Here is a 13130-nt window from a genome sequence, read left to right as displayed (position 1 = left end):
ATTGGAATATGCACTACGCTTTGAGTTCGCGGCCTCCAACAACGAGGCGGAGTACGAGGCATTGATAGCCGGGCTGAACCTAGCGCAAGGTAGGAGCAAAGCACATAGTTATCTGCAGTGATTCCCAGCTCGTGGTTAACCAGGTTACGGGCGAATACGAAGCACGCGAGCTCACTATGATTGCATACTTGGCAAAAGTAAAGGAGGATCTACTCAACTTCCAGTCACACTTTATCAGGCAAATCCCGAGGTCAGAGAACACTGAGGCCGACGCCCTATCTCGGTTAACCAGCACGAGTCACAACGCCATGAGAACCGTGTACATAGAGGACTTACCTCGGCCCAACATTCTCGATGGGGCAGAAGAGGTCGCTCCCGTCCTTGAAGCAGAGCCGAGCTGGATCGACCCACTCGCGAGCTTCTTGCTAGATGGAACCCTCCCTGCGGACCGCAATGCAACCAAGAGGGTGCAGCGCCATGCAGTCAAATACGTCATAATAGACGAACGGTTGTACCGACGATCCTATACGCTCCCCTACCTGCGTTGCTTGCGACCTACCGAAGCTGAGCTCGTACTCCGTGACACTCATGAAGGTCTGTGCGGCGGACACTTGGGAGGCAGAGCCCTCGCCCAAAAGGCACTTCGACAAGGATACTACTGGCCAACGATGAAGGCAGAAGCCGTCGAGCTCGTCAGAAAATGCGACAAGTGTCAGAAGCATGCCAATATCCACCATCAGCCGGTTGCCGACCTCAAGTACCTCACCAGTCCATGGCCCTTTGCACAATGGGGCATCGACCTCCTGGGGCCATTCCCGCCACAAACAGGTGGGAGAAAGTTCCTAGTGGTGGCTGTAGATTACTTCACAAAGTGGATAGAAGTTGAACCTCTGGCAACAGTCACAGCCCGAAACATACAGAACTTCTTTTGGAAGAACATAGTATGTTGCTTCGGGCTACCTCGGTTACTGATCTCCGACAACGGCAAACAGTTCGAGGATATCAAGTTCCAAGAATGGTGCCAAAATATGGGAATTCGTCAGAACTTCACATCGGTCGCACACCCGCAGGCAAACGGTCAGACAAAAATAATGAACAGAGCCATCCTCCGCGGACTGAAAGCATGACTAGACTGAGCTAAAGGGTTGTGGGCGGACGAGCTACCAAGTGTTCTGTGAGCTCACCGAACTACGGAAAAAACCGCCACGGGAGAGACATTCTTTAACCACACCTACGGCACCGAAGCAGTAATCCCGGCGGAAATCGAAATACTTACACTACAACTAGAAGCATATGACGATCAGACAAACGGAGACGAGTTACGCACCAACCTCGACCTACTGGATGAAGTAAAAGACCTCGCGCACATCCGAACAACGACCTACTAGCAAAAAGTAGCTCGGTACTACAACGTCAGAGTAAAGAAGAGGAGCTTCCGCGTCGGCGACCTGGTTCTCCGTAAGATCATGGTACCCGAACCCGGCGTGGGCAAACTCGGACCAAATTGGGAAGGACCCTACAGAGTAAAGAAAATACTCGGAGGGGCATACGAGCTCGAAACCTTAGAGGGTAAGCAAGTACCCCGAGCATGGAACATCGTCAACTTAAGGTGATACTACCTATAGACCACCAAGCGAAGTGGATAAAATCGCCACCAAAGCCTAAGGGCTAGGATGTCGAGCTAACGAAGGAACCTCAGCACAGGCGAGCAAAGAAAGCCAAAGGCAAAACGGAGACAACGAACTAATAGGGACATCAGCATCTCAGAGACCACCAAAACAGGTTGCGCGAGTGCGGTAACCCGGGCATAAAATAGATCAGACGTATGGTCAGTTCGGAAAATACGTTCAGTTTGGGAGAAAGAACAACCAACACTTAACCAAAAGAAAAGTCATTTTTCAAAGTAAGGTAGTACATTTAAAAAAAAAAAAAATTTACAGGCCCGGAGCTACTTATTCATTATCAGAAGGCACTTCAACGATACTCGAAGGCCCTGCCTCGCCCTCGAAATCTGGCTCACCATCAACAGCATTGGCCATCTCCTGAGTTATGCGCAAAGTGGATATGGCACTAATATCGAGCTCGGGGTACGTATTCCGGATCATCCACCGGCTTAGCTTGAAACCCCTTCGGTACGAATCCACCATTAGGTCGTCAAAGCTCGGCGAGGCGATGTACTCATCGACAGCCATTTTCTTGGCATCTTCAATACCTTGAGAAAAGATCTGCGTCCTCTCCCTAATGTCCTCCTGAAGGTATTCGACCTGATGCTGTAAATCCAGCCTCAGGTCCGCCATGTGCTTCACTACGACTCCCATGGCCTCGGCATCTCTCTGAGACCTCGCCTGCCTGGCCTTTGCAGCACGAGCAGCCGCCTCAGCAACTCGGGAAGCCACCTCAGCAGCTCGGGAAGTCATCTCGGCAGCACGAAGAGCCTCTTCAACAGCTCGTGCCTGCCTCGAGCTCCTTTCCACCTGGGCCGCCAAGGCGTGGATAGAAGAGTTCACCTACCAAAAAGAACGAGTGATCAAAAGAACGACAACAAGAAGGATAAAAGCAAAAAAGCTCGATAAAAAGTTTGACTTACCACCATGGCATGAGTAACAGCACGGTAGGCCACTTGGTGCAGAGGGTGATCAGTCCACGCCGCGACCTCCTCGGGGAAAATGGCCTCCTTACTCTTCTGAAGAGCGTAGGTCGGCGACAACACACTCCTGAATTCCCCTGGGGCCCCCGAGCCCGAGGGCCCAGCTCACGTATGAGCAAACCCAGAGTAAGCAGGAGCACCAGAGTAAGTGGGAGCCCCTGTGTATGTAGTCTCAGCATACGGGCCCCTTGCCGCTTCTTGCATTGGAGGAGCCATCTCGGGCTCCCTGGGCGGATCCCCTGACGGGTAGTCCGGTACCTCGGGCTCCGCATCCCGGGGCAGCTCGGCGCGAGTTCACTTGGCGACTCACTTCCTTATCTCCATGCCTTGAAACAAGCACCCACCACGAGTCCCTCCTGAGTCCATCACACCTACAAAAAAGAGTTCGGCATAAAAAAAAAGCCAGACAGAGCAAAATAGAACCTCCAAGTAAGGAACCTACCCGAACTCAGGCCGGCCGCAATGAGCTTGGCCTCCGTCAGATACTGTTGGCACTTTAGCCCAAGCCGCGCCCATTGTCGGAGGCCCTTCACCGTCTCTTTGTCATGCGTAACACCGGAGTCAGGGGCGGCCACCCCCCACCCGGTCTGAAACGGCCACCCCAGCACACTTCGCACCCCAAAGTAGTCCCGCTTCCACGCCGAGACCTTGTTAGGAAGATCATGTAAAAGCTTAAAACCCGGGCGAGGAGACAGGTAATACGCCCGCCTACGCCCGGGGAGCAGACCCGCTTGCTTCTTAAGCATTAAGATGGAAGAGAAGATCTCCAAGTCTAAAGGAAAGCCCTATTCGCTAAATAGGGAGATTGTCCCCACCAAATTACGAATGGAGTTCGGGTGAAGCTGGCCGACCGTAACGCCGAAGTGATTCAAAACCTCGACAAGGAGGGGATGGAAAGGCAATCGCAGCCCCGCAGCGAGCTGCTCACGGAATATCACGATCTCATCAGGACCGTGTTCCCAAGGAAAGCTACCCGAAGGTATGAAATAAGCGTACTCCCCAGGCAAATTGTAATAGGTAATAAGGGATTGGAGCCCCTCAGGCGTCATGGTCGAGGGGCCAAACTTGTCTAACATCCGACCCTGACGAGAGGTGGACGCCAAACTACCCGAGGCGACTCGACCTACGGGTTTGAACTCTTCCTCGAGCTCTACCTCTGGCTCACTAAGACTATCAGGGATGCAACTCGGTTCGTAGAACCTGCATCTGACCCACTTGAAGAACCGTCTGAGCATTCCGAGCTAGACATCGATGAGAGAAGGTGGATTCCAAGAAGGTACTCACCCGGAAAAAAGCTTGAACAAGACTACGGGAACTTGAACGAGCGAAAACCTTGAAACGCGAACTGAAAGCCTGGGCGCGAGCTGAAACTTGGACGCGAGCTCAAGAGGCAGCACAGAAGTGACAAAGCGACTGGGGTCCCCCACTATTTATACCCACAGTGACCGAGAAGCAACAACACAGATCAAAGCCAATCCGACGGCCCGCAGTCGCGCTGACCGCACGTCCCCTGAGACCGAGATGTGATTGGCGCACGTCTTTCTGAAACTGACAGAACGACAGCGCACGTCTCCTCACATTAAAAGCGGTAGCGGCACGTTTTCAAAATTTGAAAGGACGCTTGTTGTCACGTCTCCCAGCGGCGCGCTTTTTTGATTTTGAAATAAAGCGTGCGCTGTCACGTCTGGCAGTATTTGTAGGCAGGTCGGCGCGTTTCAGAAAAATAAAGCGTGTGCAAGCACCAAAGGGAGGAAACCAACAGTTCGAACTCCCCACAAGGAGCCCGAACTCCCTACGAGGAGCCCGAACTCCCTACTAGGAGCTTGAACTCCCTACGAGGAGCCCGATCTCCCTACTAAGAGCCCGATCTCTCTACTAAGAGCCCGATCTCCCTACGAGGAGCCCAAACTCCCTACTAGGAGCCCGAAACTCCCTACGAGGAGCCCGAACTCTCCCTTAGGCCCCGAGCCACACAAGGCAATGATCCAAACTGGCCCGCCTCATGGCAGTTCGGGACACTCCTCTATCCGAATTCAAGACTTCACCTCGCTCGCCACTCCAGTACTTTGCCTCCAGGACGCCGAACTGAACAAACTTACCATACTTGACACTGAGGAGGTCCGTATCCATGGGCGGCGCACCTGACTGACTTGGGATCTGACGCTTGACAGCTGCACTTCAACGGTCACCTACCACCGTCACCTACCACCGTCATCGCCAGTCGCAGAGATGACTCCGACAAAAGGGAGCAGTGGCGGTTCTGTCCAGTAGAGGGGATGACACCCGAACTAGCAAGAGCCCAGAGGTAATCATACCCGACCTGACAGAAGCTTAGGAGTGAGTGCACGAGGTGGCTATAAAAGGCTCCCTACCCCCCAAGAACAAGGTATGTGAACTTTGCGCCATCTGGTTTTATCTTGCCTAAGAATTCTAACTTGAGCTTCGGAGCATTCGTACCGGGTTCCCCCCGGAGCTTCCTCATCTTCTCTGTTTCAGGCTCCCTATAGCTCCATTCAGAGGCAAGGTCGTTGACAAATAGGACCAGCTGGGTTGCGCATCATCAATAGATATCTCCCATTAACCCTTCATCACACTAAGATTTTTTTCATTTTAATAAAAAATAATTTAAATATTTAAAAATATTATTTTGTTGATAAAAACTTTAAAATAATAATATTTAAATAAATTAAGAAATAGTAAAAAAGGAGCATCATCGGGCTTGTTCTAGAATTAACATTCAAATATTATTTTATTGATAAAATATTAAAAAATATTATTTTAAAATTTTAAAAATAAAAAGAAATACAAGTATGTAGAAGAGATATATTGTATCAAAATACAATGTGGAAATGTTGTGGACCGGCCACATCCACGAGATATAAGTGTGGTCGCGATTTTGGGCTATGGACAGAGACAGTCCATGATATATTATGGACCAGTCCTGTCCACGACCAACAAAATGATGAATTCACCCCGTGACGTGGACCAAAATGATCCATCTACAAGATGAACACATTACCGAACACCACCTAAATGAAGCAATATTTGGATTTGGTTTGATTGGTAAATAGATCGCATTTTTAAAGCTCCCCAATCTAACGTGAACAAATCATATTCAAATTTAAATTGTGTTTAATTCAATCCATTTGCGGCCTTAGATATAATGTCTAAAAAACCCTTGTGTTCAGGTTTCTCATTTGAGTTAGAAAACCAAACTATATTTTATTTATTATTATAGGATATGAGTAGGGGTGCAAATCCGATCCAATCTGAGATTCGATCCTATTTGATCGAATTCGGATCACCCCTATTCGAATATTTGGATTAGATCAGATTCGGATCATCCCCTATCCGATCCGAGATATATTATATATTTATAAATATAAATATAAATATATATAATATATATTTATAAATATAAATATAAATATATATAATATATATTTATAAATATAAATATAAATATATATAATATATATTTATAAATATAAATATAAATATATATAATATATATTTATAAATATAAATATAAATATATATAATATATATTTATAAATATAAATATAAATATATATAATATATATATGCTATTTATTTATTTATAAATATATTTTTTATATTATATCTTTATAAATTTGTTATATTATTTATTTTTTTTTATAAAAACATATATATATGATGATGAAAATAATTAAAAAACTTGTATTTTTATTTTTTACTTTATTTAAATTAGTATATTTTATTTTTATAATTAATTAATTTTTAAAGAAAACAAGTCAGATCGATCAGATCTGAAGATCTAACTTACTGTTAAATCGAATCCTATCAGACCCGACCAAATCTTCAGATCTCATCCAACATCAATGTCAGATCAGATTTTAGATATGATCCAATTCGAATATTCCCTGATCTGTTTTCTAACTTGAAAAGAATTATGAAAAGGCAACGCATCAAATAAAAAAGAATAAAAAAAGCACACGATTTGAGAAATAGAGTGTGATCCAAGCCACTCGAAAGAAGTTTTTATGATAAATTTAAATTTATTTGCCCTCTGGTTTAAGATCTTTGTAAAAATGGAGTAGCAGGCGATTTCAATGTAAATTCAAGATCTCCATGATGTATCTAGTTATTTTTCAAAATTCTTTAATTCTTACCTATTGATGGCTAATCATTATGTCCAAAGTTTGTTATTAAATCTGAAATTTCCAAATTCAACAGGATGGAATTAGTGGTGAACGAACTGAATAACTCATCATGTTGAGCATGTAAACAACTACCCTAGCCTTCTTAAATATTCTATTAAATAATTATTTTGTTCATTTTATTCATAATGAGGTGGCGTTTGGTTGCAGTGCAATTTTATTTAATGTATGGGAGTGCAAATGAATACAATACAAATTCTGGTTTAATTTTGTATTAAGTTTTACTTTATTTTATTTCAGGTATTATTTTACTTCATTTGTATTGTAAACAAACAAAATAAACATTGAAACAAAAATAATGCAGAATTTGCATTCAAATCATTTGCACTACCATAATTTTACACTAATGCAATTTTATTTGCATTGCAATCAAACACAGCCCGAGGCTCAGTTTAAACAGAGTACAAATATAAATATGTACAGTATAAATTAAATACATATAAAATAATAAAAAATACAAAGATTTGCACTATACATATTTGTATTTATACTATTTGCTCAATTTGAACGGAGTACACATACAAATATATACAGAAAAAATACATGCAAATTAATACAAAATACAAGGTTTTGCACTCTACATATTTGTATTTATAATTTTGTACTCCTTTCAAACTGAGCCTGAAGTATATATTACATAATATGCACCGGAATGCAAATATGCTGATTGCTGAGTGTAAATTTTGGTTTAATGTTTATTTTATATTTGAATGTCTTTTTTACATAAATGAAATAATGTAAATCCCTACCTTATGCAAAAGGAAATGGATTTAGGATGGTTATTTGTTTGGTAGGAAGCAAGATGACGTGATCCTGATCCCCCACTTTACATGAGATAGAATTGGAGGGTTATTTGTTTACTATTGAGTGCAAACAAGACAGAAAGTAACAATTTTTTTTATCAGTTAGGACTTAGGAGTGCAAATTATAGCTAGCAAATAGATGTAAAATTTACACAATCTGATGCAAATTTGCATCCGGTTCAGACTTGCACAATAAACAAAACAGCCCAAAAGGCAAACCACGTACTCAATTGCAACCCCAACTCTATTAGGTGGCAAGTCACAGTTTTGCCCATGTAAAATCATACAAATTAATTTGTCTTCTCGCATGATTTAGGAGAACCACTAAATAGAGGTGGGCCCTACACAGTATTCAAGATGGGTGGCGTAAGATGTATTCGTAAGGCATACGAGAAGAAGAGGAAGCGTATGGTTAGCATTTTTCATAATCTTATCCTCCTTTCCTTCTCGCTATTCAATCCTCGGGAAAACATCAGGCTCCACGTCTAGACAAAAGCAGGGGATATTTTCTTCGCTTGTTTGGGTTCCTGTCTATCTTCTCCTTCAAGATTGGGTCAGAATTGGAATCTCCATCTCTCTTAAAAACCTTTCATGAACGAAACCATCTTCATCAATCCATCATTACCAGAGAATTATCCATCATCTTACACCCTTTCTTTCTTTCCTTCCATGGCTGCCCTGTTAATTGTTCGTTCTTTCCACACCAAGAGCACCCGAGTTCTTTTCAGCAGATCTGCTTCAAAGGTTCGCTTCTGCTTGTCCTGCCAAGGCCGTGAACCGTCTGGCTCTTCAGATCCGAAGTCGAATAGGGAGGAGAAACAGAGAGAAAACAAGCACTTGTTTTCGAGACTCCACGGCGGAATAGAGAGGTTAGGGAGGGGACTGAAGGATAATTTGAGTCCTAAGCAGAAGGGGGACTGGAAGGACGTGACGTTGATGAGCTTCTCGTTTGCTGTTTACATCTACATATCCCAGAAGATTGTTTGTGCCTACTGTGCCTGGATGTCCATGCTCAAACAGCCTTGGTAATCAAACCACCACAGCCAGCAGGCTTATCAACTCTGAATTTGTTGATCAAGCGCGCAAATTATTGATTAGTCTGGATCTGATATCATGTCTTTCGTCCAAACATTTTTGGGCTCATGTCAAGCTCTCTTTGCTGATCAAAATTAGTTGAAAGATATATTGTCAGTTGGGCGTTTGGTCTAGTGGTATGATTCTTGCTTTGGGTGCAAGAGGTCGCGAGTTCGATTCTCGCAACGCCCCTATTTGATTTTATTTTATGGTGTGGAACTCTGAATTAATGATAAACGTGTATTTCAAATCAAATTTATCTACAATTTTAGTATTGGTCAACGGGGTGGGGTTGTTTTGGATCACCGACTGTCACTCACCAACTGTTCGTCTTAACGCCCCAAAAGAAATTTGGTTAGATAACGGATGCTATGGACTTTAGTAAGAGCGATTCAGTTACAATTCCACACAAACCGAAGGAGGGCGCTCTCTGGCCCATCACAGGCCTAAGTCACGAAGCCTAAATTCCCTTTAACCGTTTAACGAGTCATCTGACCCTTTCCTCAATAGGTCTCGTAGTTATGAGATTTGGCTTCGCCCACGCAGATTTATGAAGGGTTTAAAGCTTTAACAGCAGTAGTGCCTCTTCTTCCCCACCCCCCCGATTGTCTCATGGTTGGTTTCAAGTGTTAAGTTTGAAGGCGGGACGTTTGAAAAGATAAACATTTGTCATCAAGTCTTCTGATCCTTGTCAGAGTTGACAGTGGAAACAAAAGGCTTATTTGAATACCCGAATTCGTAGCATCTAAGCATCTGAAAGTGAACGTAGTGGGGACTGCGATCAGACTTGCATACTTAAATAAGTGACGTTTGGAAGGTCTCTATCTTTTCTTAAAGATCTTCTAATGTCCGAGATGGCTTAAAAGACGTATTAAGCTTTTGGTGTTTTGTACTTCTTTATATTTTTTGCATGATGCCTGCATCTGCGGAACAGTGCTGTTGATGTGTGGGTTGGAAGTACCATTTTCTCATTTTGTTTGGAATAGTTGCTGTTAGTTAGGATATTTTTTTGAGCAATATCAACTTTTTCTATTTAGTATAGATGCTCTAAGAAATGTTTTCAACACTTCTACCCATTATTTGGTGTTACATCATTGTCCTGTTGGCAGAGGAAATGTCAAATTTGGCATTGTTCCAAACCATGCATTCCCAATTTCCAAGGCATGGCTTAGAGTACCGTTTTCTAGGAAAAACGGTTCCAAATAGATGATTGTTTCCTGGAGAACCGTTTTTTCCTATGCAATGCTGATGTGGCACCATTTTCTGGAGTAACGACAACCAACGATGCCAAAGAGGCACTTTGTGAATGCTCATTTGGTCTTCTCAGATTTTGTTTACCAAACAGAAAAATACCAATTTTCAGTAATTACTTTTAAAGTATATATGCATAATAAATGTATATAAATATAAAATATTAAGGGCTCGTTTGGTTCTCAAGTAGAACCAAAATTGGAATTGGAATGGTCAATTCCCATTGTCTGTTTGGTTCATACGAGAATTGCAATGGGGATTGAAATCAATTAGAATGGGGAATGCCATTCCACTAGGAATAAGAATGGGGTTTTGATTCCGCTCAACCAAATAGTTGGAATTGGAATGAGCCATTGTAATTCTGATTCTAGACCCCTATTCTCGCGAACCAAGTGATTTCTAAATTTATCAATTATAAATTCTATAATATATATAATATCTATGTATATATAATTATACTACATATATACATAAAGTAATAATTTTTGTTGAACTCAGATTTTAGTTGGATTCGATGAGGGTAAATCCGCATAGGGTTCAATTATTAATTAGATGCACATTCTAGCATCCAAATCTAGGATAATTGGATTCGGAATTGAAATGGGTATTGGACTTTCAGAGTCCATTAATAGCCTTAGTGACCAGGGCCTAAGATAAGCAACACCTAAGCTTGACTTGGAAGTTATATACACACATATATATATTTAGATAACAAATATTTTTATGCTTGGGGTGTAAGCTCGGTTGGGCCAAGCTCCTTAAAAATTGTTAATACACTATCAAAATCTAGCCCAAGCTCTTTTATTTATTTATTAGTTTAGTAGGCTACACAATGGGGGTATCCCATCCCCCATAGCTCCTTTAGCTTTAATATTAATATTTTTTATCTAAAATAGTTAAAAACCCAAAAATGATGCATGCATAGGTTGTGCTTAGTTTGGTTCAGACTAATTACAAATATCACATTGCTCTTAGGGGTGCAACTTGGAGGTTGACTCGTTGAGGATCAACCAAAGCCTAACCCAAGGTCTTAAACTTCGAGCTCAAGCTTATATTAATTTGATTATGGCTACAACCTAGTTTTATATATTTACTAATCTTTAAGTAATATTTACAAAAAAATAAAATTTAATCATTATTAAGTAAAATAAAAAAATAAAGAAGAATGCCAAGAGATAATATGGAAAAATAATTAGTTTATTAAGTAATTAGTAATTTATTATTTTTTGTTAAAAATTATTAATATAATTAATCCAAATTACTAAACTATTTTTGTAACAAATTACTAAAATAAAGATTAATTATTTTAAACAACATTGCATTCCTTTCTTATAATAGTTATTAGTTTCTATCATTTTACTTCTCCTTTGGCAAATCACATGCATCATACGGGTCCACACTAGTTATATTACAAAATCCTACTATAGTCAATGTTTTCAAATGGTTGTTGACTTAGATGGTTGAATTGTTCAACTTGAAAACCAGCAACATTTTGGTTGTATCTACACCAATGCTTAAAGAACAAAACTAGACATAAAACCAGAAAGGGGAGAAGTTCATAGTGTTGGAATAGGGTTAGAATCCATCAAGTGGATGGTCGAAACATGCAAGATGGTTTGCCGAAATTTCAAAATTTTTCTAACTTTCTCAGGAAATGATTTCCTGATAAATTGAAATCTATAATTTTAGGATCCTTCTTACATTTTATCGGACCAGATTTGAAACCAAAAGAAGAGAGATTATACTTGATACGGAGACCACAAATCGCAACTCCCAAGGTGGTAGTTCACATCCAATATCAGTCCGAAAATTTTTCTCTAACTAAAGATGGCACAGTGTATAGAGAACCGATTCAACAACACTTGTTTTCAGCAAATCTGCTATCCAACTTGTTTGGATCAAGTGGGGTAATTGAGTTTGAAATTCTTCTGAATTTTTCTTGCAAAAACAAAGAAGAAAATTGATTAAAATCAGTTCTTGAAAGCGTAGGTTGTTCTAGGGTTCTTGGGAGACAAGAGAGAACAAGAGAGAGAGAGAGAGAGGTGTTTAAGTCTAATTCGCCCTCTTCTTTTATTTTCTTATGAAGCACTCTCCTAATCTAATTAGGAGATTATCCAAATCTGATTTGAATATGAACTCTATTAAGATATAAGCCTTATCCTCTTAAGAGAATAGGTGCTCCATACCCAATACCAAACCCATATTTGACCCAAATCACATGACAATTGGGTTGGGTGAGTCGGGTTTGGGTTGGGTCAAGACACTTTGGGTTGATTTTGGGTCAGATTGAATTTTGGGTTGGGTTATCAAATGCTAGATCCTAATCCTAAATGTTTGAGTTAGGTTTGACCCATGGGTCAATTCGGGTCATCCTAAAAAATAAATGAAATTAAAAAAAAAAGATAAAGAAAAACTACATGAAAATGCAAAAACTAAAGGAATTAACCTTAAAATTCAAAATATAAAATAAAAAAACTTGCACATTTAACAATTTAAAGAGTAAACAATAAAGCGTAGAGACTAAATAGAAAAAAAATTAAGAGTGGAGACTTCTAACAACGCATAAATAGTTCAAATTAGACTTGACAATTGGGTCAATGGGTTGACTCATGACCCAATCCAACCCAACCCATTTTTTTGGGTTGGGTCATTTGCACATTCAGGTAACTAAATATGAGACCCTAACCCTGTTTTTTCGGGTTGGGTTGGGTTAGGTTCACGAGCTGGGTCAACTTTTTGCTAGGTCTACATATGATACCTTAGTTCATCTTATTAATATTGGGCATTTGACTCATTTTCTTCAAAGGTTCATGACCCTAGGTGTTGCATGGCCAGTTTAGGCCTGATATTGTATGGAGTGGGATTTCGCAAAGGTCTCTCTTAAGTCCATAAGGGTCCGGCCCCACCTCTATAATAGGCTAGGCCAAGTTCACTATTCAGAGTAGTGAACCCTTAAGCCAATCAGCATGGGCCCAACATTTACACCTAAATGATTATTGGATTCAACCACCCTATGAAGACCTATGGATAATGGACTTAAGTGAGATAAAGTTTATCAGGTAATCATCCCTGTAATGATTTCTTACACTTAACTTCTCGACTCATAATGATTAAAACACTGCCTGATAGGAAATGACCTCTCCCCTGGCTGCA

The 13130-nt window shown here is 41.1% G+C and overlaps 1 non-coding gene across 1 annotated transcript; it reads left to right on the top strand.

Annotated features, from left to right (window-relative positions):
* Positions 1 to 8846: 8846 nt before the first annotated feature.
* On the top strand, positions 8847 to 8918 carry TRNAP-UGG (transfer RNA proline (anticodon UGG)). Its single transcript has one exon. It is a non-coding gene; the product is annotated as a tRNA-Pro (tRNA).
* Positions 8919 to 13130: the final 4212 nt, after the last annotated feature.

The sequence above is a fragment of the Nelumbo nucifera genome, chromosome 2 (genome assembly GCF_055504915.1).
Source record: "Nelumbo nucifera cultivar China Antique chromosome 2, China Antique-T2T, whole genome shotgun sequence".
NCBI classification, from domain to species: Eukaryota; Viridiplantae; Streptophyta; class Magnoliopsida; order Proteales; family Nelumbonaceae; genus Nelumbo; species Nelumbo nucifera.
Note: the sequence above shows the minus strand (reverse complement) of the source record. Positions and strands in the feature narration are given on the sequence as shown.